Source organism: Pseudorca crassidens, chromosome 5 (genome assembly GCF_039906515.1).
Source record: "Pseudorca crassidens isolate mPseCra1 chromosome 5, mPseCra1.hap1, whole genome shotgun sequence".
Classification (NCBI taxonomy): Eukaryota; Metazoa; Chordata; class Mammalia; order Artiodactyla; family Delphinidae; genus Pseudorca; species Pseudorca crassidens.
Genome location: NC_090300.1, coordinates 143,506,236 through 143,514,248, shown reverse-complemented (window position 1 = coordinate 143,514,248; position 8,013 = coordinate 143,506,236). Strand labels below are relative to the sequence as shown.

Below are 8,013 nucleotides of genomic sequence, written 5' to 3'. Positions count from 1 at the left end.
TGGCTTAGCTAAGAAACCAGCACACAGTGGATCACAGCCAACAAGTACGAGTCACCTTACTCCGGGGCCTGGCCCTGAGTCTAAAGACAGAACACGTGGACCAGAGGAGGCCGGGGAAGGAGGCGCTCTGTGGGCAAGGTCCCACTGCCCACCGCCCAGCCAGGCACTGTCCCAGGGGTGTGGCAGTGGTCAAGGGCAGAGAGGAAAGTGTTTGCTGGGAGGCTGGCCCTGGCCTTGGATCAGAACACACATAGACCTCCGTCCCAGCGTGGCCATTTTCAGGCTGTGTAACCTCACACGAGGACTGGACATCCCCGTGTCTCAGCTTCCTCATCCGTGAAATGGGTACCGTGTCCACCTCACCAGGTTACTGCAGGGATTACGTAGAGCCCTTGATACAGAGCCCGACTCACAGCGGGCACCCCATAAATGTCACCAAGCAAAAGTACTGTGAAACACAATATCCAGCAGCCTAATTTTAATCCTAAGCGGTGAGTTTGCTTCCCGTGAGTCGGTGAGGAAAGGCGTCACCCTCCTGAGCTGACAAGATGCGTCTGCTGGACTTGACCGTGTTCCCCCCGCGTTCTTTCCTGAGCCGCGCGCCCTCCGCGCTACTCACACCCACCTGGCGCAGCCCTTCCCTGACTTGAAGCTTCCACCCCTGAGAGCATTACTACATCTGTAAACAAGCTCCAGATGTCTGGTTCTGGAAGACCTGTCTGACCGACTGATGTGTTTTAGAGATTTCACAGCTCATTTTTTTCTACTTACGAGAAAGTCCTTCCAAAACAAGTAGTCAAAAAGCCGAGTATCTCAGGCACCAGTGAAAAGAAGGCTTTTGCAAGGACCATGAGTCTACTTCCAAACATCTGGAAATATGTTGTATTAGGAATAAAAGGCTTAAAACAGAAGACAATCAGCCATTTGGCTAATCGGGGTTCTGTTTACACTTCAGTGAGGAGCTGGAGCCATTTACAGGCTAAAGGACAATCCTGTATCTTGATCAAAATTGTCGGTAGGCAATCAGTTGTTGACCGACTTTAGACTCCTATGTAACGCAAGGGTGTGAAATTCAAACATCAATGACTGGTTTTAACGGCTTTTAAGAATGCACAACGGGCTTCTCTGGTGGTGCAGTGGTCGAGAGTCCGCCTGCCGATGCAGGGGACACGGGTTTGTGCCCTGGTCCGGGAAGATCCCACATGCCGCGGAGCGGCTGGGCCCGTGAGTCATGGCCGCTGAGCCTGCGCGTCCGGAGCCTGTGCTCCGCAACGGGAGAGGCAACAGTGAGAGGCCCGCGTACCGCAAAAAAAAAAGAATGTACAACATTTTGCCCAAAATTAATTGTCTTGGATAAAAACATTATAAACAATATACTGATTAATTGACCAACGGGTTTGGAGCTGTTTTGTTTGTTTTTCTTCTGTCTGGTGGACAAATACTTTATGCCCACCTTCTTTTGTGTGTGTGTTTGTGTGTGTGGTTTTTTTGTTTTGCTGTGTTTTGTTTTTGCTTTAATTCAATAACTTTATTCCTTGGCATGTATTATAAGAAAATACTCCATTATAAAATGCTTTACATACAGAGACGTTTGTCATAAAATTATTTGTAAGTGTAATGATGTATGCCCACCTTCTGACGTCAACAGTATCCTAAACAGCACACGTAGCCAGCGGCGCTCCGGGACAGCAATGCTGTATCAAGGAGCTTGTCTTTTATCACCACCTAGTGGTCATTCTCTACTATTACAACTCACTAGGGTCACCTTACCCTCACCACCCTTGCACAGGTTTGACACTTACATTGTTTTTTAAAGAAAACTTTTCTAAATATTCCTCAAGGAACTTTGCAGGCAAAACATTCCACTCCCTTTCTACACCTCTCACATTTTAATCTAGAAAAGTCGATGACAACGATAAACCCTCCTTATTGCATACCTTGTATCCTTGTAACAAAGGAAGATTACAGCCCAAAGAAATGCAAGGAAACCCCAAAGAGGAAAAGTGGAGAAGGAAGTATTTACTGTTCAGTGGTTAAAAAATGCACTCAAATTTTTGTGTACTTGCTTTTCAAGTTAAAGAATAAAAAAGAAACAGTTACTTTGAATGTTCAGGCCCTCTGTAGACTAATCAACTCTTTGAAACTCTATTAGCTTCAGATCATCATAGAATTGCTCCATGTCTCTGGTCTTTTCTCTTTTTTTGCAGACGGATTTTGCTTATTCACTTGGGGTTTTCTTTTGAGTTATTCTTTTTTGCATATTTATAATGCTGTTTAGTTTCTAGAAACTTCCTATATTGATAAAGCAAGTGGATTTTTTTTAACTATATTTTGATATCACACAGCCCCTATTTGTCACTGTGCCACTGGACCCACTAGCCACTGGAGGTTATAGGTGAAACCAAATCTGAAAGAGAACTGATATTAGCTACATGGTATTATTGACCTAAGTGATTTTTGCATTTTAATAGTATTTAATAGAAAATGAAATGTGAGTGACTAAAGAATATTTACGAGAATACTAATTTCCTAACTACAGGAAGACAACATAAGAAAAAATTAATTCAATTTAAATAAGTGGTCTACTCTGCTTATTATTAGCACAATTATTTATCTTCATTTAAAAATATGAGAAATAGGAGGGAAATTGGCACCTAGCTAAATAAATCTCTCTATCCTAGTCTACCACAAGAGCTAAAAGTCAGCCCAAGCAACAGCAAAAACTTAAAGCCTATATGGGTGCGGAGGTGCTATAAAATTGTGATGCTTTTTAGACGGGACATAATTTAATGCAACGAAGTACAAAATAGGAACTAATTTTTAATTATATGAATTTCCATCCCACTGCAGTCTCTCACCCTAATTTTTTTTTTTTTTTTTTCAGTACGCGGGCCTCTCACTGCTGTGGCCTCTCCCGTTGTGGAGCACAGGCTCCGGACGCGCAGGCTCAGCGGTCATGGCTCACGAGCCCAGCCGCTCTGCGGCATGTGGGATCTTCCCGAACCGGGGCACGAACCCGTGTCCCCTGCATCAGCAGGCGGACTCTCAACCACTGCGCCACCAGGGAAGCCCCTCTCACCTTATTTTTAACTAGGGAGAAATGTCTTCAAAGTAGTGTACTTCAACAATTTGGAATAAAATCATCTTCATTCTCCTCAAAATGCCTCTTTTTGTTACTAAGGTAACAAGAAAAGAGCTGTTTGCCAGAGATCCTGTGAGCCACACGACTTCTGCCACCAGAGACTACATTCCCCAAAGACACCAACAGGCTTAGCTGCAAAATCAATAGGCAGATTCAGAAGGAGGAAAAGCTCATGGCCACTCCACCGATGGCCATCATTGTCCTTAACTAGGAAAACAGCAGGGGAAGGGCCCTTCTGAGAGTACAGAAGCAACGTTGGCTGCAAGAAAAAGACACAGAGCAGCACATTCACGTGTAGGGGAGAGATGTCAGCAACTTCTTACCATAAAGAAAAACATAGCTATCAGACACTGAGATGGGACAGGTGAGCAGAGAATCGCTTCAAACCTACCTGGTGAACAAGTCATGGGGCCGGACCCGCTCTTGCTGAACAGACACTCAGCATCAAGAGGCAAAATTACAGTCACGGGCTTTGCACGTAGCAGCCATGACTGCAAATCAATCAACGCCAACGCGAGAGAAGCAGAAGCAGCCACTCCCTCCAGCATAGAAACGAGCAAAGGGCACTGGGTGGAGAATTTATTTGTCTGCATCCTGACCCCTACACATGTGGACAGCAGTGACATTTAAACAAGGCTTCAGAGACAGTGTATGCAGCGGTGTGTAATATAAATATGACATAACAAGACATGACATTTGAAAACATGGACCGAATAATCAGTGCAACAAAAAGGATCAATCCCAATGGAGACAGAAAAGTTCTGCTGAGCATTCAGGCTCTGCAAGAGACAGATTGAGTTCAGGTTATACACAGAGAGACTAGAAATGAAGAAATCTCCTCCTTGGGACAAGATATTTGCTATTCATCTTTATTAGTATGATTGTTCTCTATAAATCTCTTCATTTTCAAAGCTAATTCTGAGAAAAGTAGCATAAGGCACATACAAAGAAATACTTTTGTCATATCACAAAGAGAAGTTCTATATTTTGAAATTTTTTCAGGGTATTAGAAGGTCTATTCATGCAGAGCAAAAAATTAAGCAAAGGCCACAAATGTCAGGCCCATGAAGGTGTGCATGTGCTATCTTCACATTTGATTTCATGTTGATATGATTAAGCAGGTATATGCATGGAGATCTAACCGTGTCGGATCATACAATTCCTCGGTGAACCCTGGATGTACTGACAGACGTGTGCTAGCTTCGGGCCAAAGCATTTTGTTGAATTTGGTTTGTGGGAAGAGAGTTGAAATGGTGCTTCGTGGCTTGAGTTTCCTAAAAGAAAGGGAAAATATTAGGGAGAAAACTGTTAACGAGAGACAGAGAATGTTTATCAAAAACTGAACTCTTCAACAGGCAATCAAGGGAAGTATTGCTTTTTATTCTAGAAACCACTACTCATCAAGTGCAAAGAAAGGAAATTAATTTTTTCTCATGGAAAACCAAATGATGTTTATATCCTTTCTCTGTGCTAAACTATCAAACATAGAAGGAAGTTGGTATCTTCCACAGACGTAGAGAACAAACTTATGGTTACCAAGGAGAGAAGGAGGGGCTGGGACTAATTGGGAGACTGGAATTGACATATATACACCGCTATGTATAAAATAGTTAACTAATGAGAACCTACGGTATAGCACAGGGAACCCTACTCAATGATCTGTGGTGACCTAAATGGGAAGGAAATCCAAAAAAGAGTGGATATATGTATACGCATAGCTGATTCACTTTGCTGTACAGCAGAAACTAACACAACATTGTAAAGCAACTATACACCAATAAAAATTGATAAAAAATTTTAAAAATTTTAAATGCAAAAGGAATTGAGAATGATTAACAGGGAAGTGTTAAGTAAATACTAAGCAGGTATTATCGTAAAAGGGATGTAGACATTGTCTCCTAATACTGGTAGGGATGTCTGTGGGCCGTTTCTCTTATAATTTTGAAATTAAATAGTCATAAAATACCATTGCTTCAGGCAAGAAAATGTAAGAATGTAAAAATAAAGACATAAGAGCCTTTGGAAATAAATTGGATTTCAACATTAAAAAAAAAAGAAGGAAGTTGACACCTTCAATTATAGTTTCCCCACCGCATTTTCATGGAAAATGGAGAGGCTGAATTTATAACTTAGTCCTGGGGGAGGAAATTGAAATGGGCCACAGCTAGACTGGAGGACAGTATTAAGCAGCAGCCTGTAAGGAGACAGAACTCAGTCTCAGACTATACACTGTTTCTCCTGGGGCATCAATTTAGCATCAATTTCAAACACAGGAAATGAGAAATGTTTCATAGTTCCATTCATTGCCACAGTCCTAGAACCATCTTTTCAAATAAAATGCCTGGCAGATCCATGAGCTATGAGATGGGTTTGTCTTTAGACACTGAATGGTCTGCCCAGTGAAATGCCTTATTGCACAGCCATGTTGCATTTTCAAGAAGGACGTTGGATCTCTCCGGGGGTCGGGAGTGGGTTTTAGGAAACTGTCTGATTCCCTCCTTCAGTGTCAGGCATTTTGACCTCATGACAAATATAGTAATTCCAAACTAGAAGCCATCAGAGAAACAGTCAAAATGGGCTGGCCACAGCGATATATGCCTTTTTCTTTTTCCCATAATCAGCCTATCAAGCCATCTGGCTACGTGAAGGATTTCCTCTCAGCTGTGTCATTTCACATTCAACATTTTTTAATAATTACATTAAAATTGAATAATTTTAAAAGAACTTTACAAACGGAGTGAAAGGAAATGAATTTAAACAGTATTTATGAGTCTTTTACTGTTGGGGGAGTTGGTATAATGATAAATATTGGCATATTTTCCTTTCCCATCATTCTTCAGATAAAATGTCTAAAAGTAAAACTCACCAGTTTTCTTTTTTGCCAAAACTGAGCCCCTATTCATTCCTTAGAAATGGGGTTAGGGACACTAATCAGACTGACAACAGACTGCTCAATAGTAATTTTTTATTTTCTTTTATTTAGAAGAAAATAAAAAATAAAGAAAGGAAATGGGATCACTTCCAAAAAGACAATCATTGGCCCTAAAATAGATGTCTATGTGTCCACAACATGAAAGAAACCACCTGGGAAAACATCAAATGATGGGCTGGATTTGCTTTGTAATTTGAATAAAGGAGTGATGAAACTTTCGTGGTCCGATAATAAAATGTGATGGCTACTCCCACCAGCCCCAAGATTTCCTAAAAATATATTCATTTTTAATAGTAGTATTTTATGTATAAGTGTAAGTAAATTAAGAGGGGAGATTCTAATATTCAAATCGGTCTTTGGTACATAGAGCAGAGCTGTTTGTTAGCCGATATTTACAAGCACTGGGGATTTCTTTTTCTTTATCCAGCGGAAGCCTTTTGTCCGCCCTTCACTAGGCAGGCTCCACGTGTGACCGCAGACCTTAACTGAAGACCTGCTGTGTGTCCAGCGCTCACTCCGTCATCCTCCTCTTCTTCCTGCTCCCCTGATATCAACAGCCCCCAAATCTCTCTTACATGTTTCAGCGGAGGCATAATATGGACAGAAAGGAGACTAAAATTTTTTTAATTTAAATTAACAAGAACACTTATGGCACCAGAGCAAACTGTAAGCCTCACTGCCCTAGAGAATAAACAGCTGCCTTGGTTGCAAGGTCTAATAAAAAAGGTCAATAAAAACTAAAATAAATAAAATTAAATTAAAAAATAAAATAAAAAAGGTCAATAAAAACATAACATTTACATGGGTATTTGCTGTCTGTTAAACCAGATATTTTTATAGCTCTTAATGATCTTTTGATGTTTTCATACCTACCGTCTTATCTGTATGGCCCACAATATTTGAGCATTTCCCCTGTGATCTCAATATCCACTATAATTATCTTATTAATATATTTATGTGGCACTCACCAGACTATTAAGAAGTACATAATTCTTTTTTAATGGTCAGTATAAGTTTAAAATTACAAGGCAGCACTATGGAGAACAGTATGGAGGTTCCTTAAAAAACTAAAAATAGAACTACCATACGACCCAGCAATCCCACTACTGGGCATATACCCTGAGAATACCATAATTCAAAAACAGTCATGCACCACAATGTTCATTGCAGCTCTATTTACAATATCCAGGACATGGAAGCAACCTAAGTGTCCATCGACTGATAAATGGATAAAGAAGATGTGGCACATATATACAATGGAATATTACTCAGCAATAAAAGAAACGAAATTGAGTTATTTGTAGTGAGGTGGATGGACCTAGAGTCTGTCATACAGAGTGAAGCAAGTCAGAAAGAGAAAAACAAATACCGTATGCTAACACATATATATGGAATCTAAAAAAAAAAAAGGTTATGAAGAACCTAGGGGCAGGACAGAAATAAACACGCAGATGTAGAGAATGGACTTGAGGACACAGGAGGGGGAAGGGTAAGCTGGGATGAAGTGAGAGAGAGGCATGGACATATATACACTACCAAATGTAAAATAGATAGCTAGTGGGAAGCAGCCGCATAGCACAGGGAGATCAGCTTGGTTCTCTATGACCACCTGGAGGGGTGGCACAGGGAGGGTGGGAGGGAGGGAGATGCAAGAGGGAGGAGACATGAGGATATATGTATATGCATAGCTGATTCACTTTGTTATAAAGCAGAAACTAACACAACATTGTAAAGCAATTATATTCCAATAAAGATGTTAAAAAAAAAATTACAAGGCAGCAAGTGTACCTGTCAAAGTTACCTCAAGTGACTTCACCATATTCCAAAGTGTTTCCACATGAGTGTTTGGGCTAATATTGAATAAACGAATATTTTGATATAAATCAATGAATATAATTGAATAAATGTAATATCAAGCACTTATCGTTGAATCTCTAGT

General features: G+C 40.6%; 1 protein-coding gene across 4 annotated transcripts in view; it reads right to left on the bottom strand.

Moving 5' to 3' along the window:
- Nucleotides 1-3,995: 3,995 nt before the first annotated feature.
- The window catches only part of SH3BGR (SH3 domain binding glutamate rich protein), a 64,093-nt gene continuing 60,075 nt past the window's right edge, over nucleotides 3,996-8,013 (bottom strand). For all 4 annotated transcript variants that reach the window (XR_010943855.1, XM_067739514.1, XM_067739512.1 and 1 more), the window contains one exon: nucleotides 3,996-4,416. The gene's annotated coding sequence lies outside the window, so the exon portion shown is untranslated. The remainder of the gene's footprint in view (nucleotides 4,417-8,013) is intronic.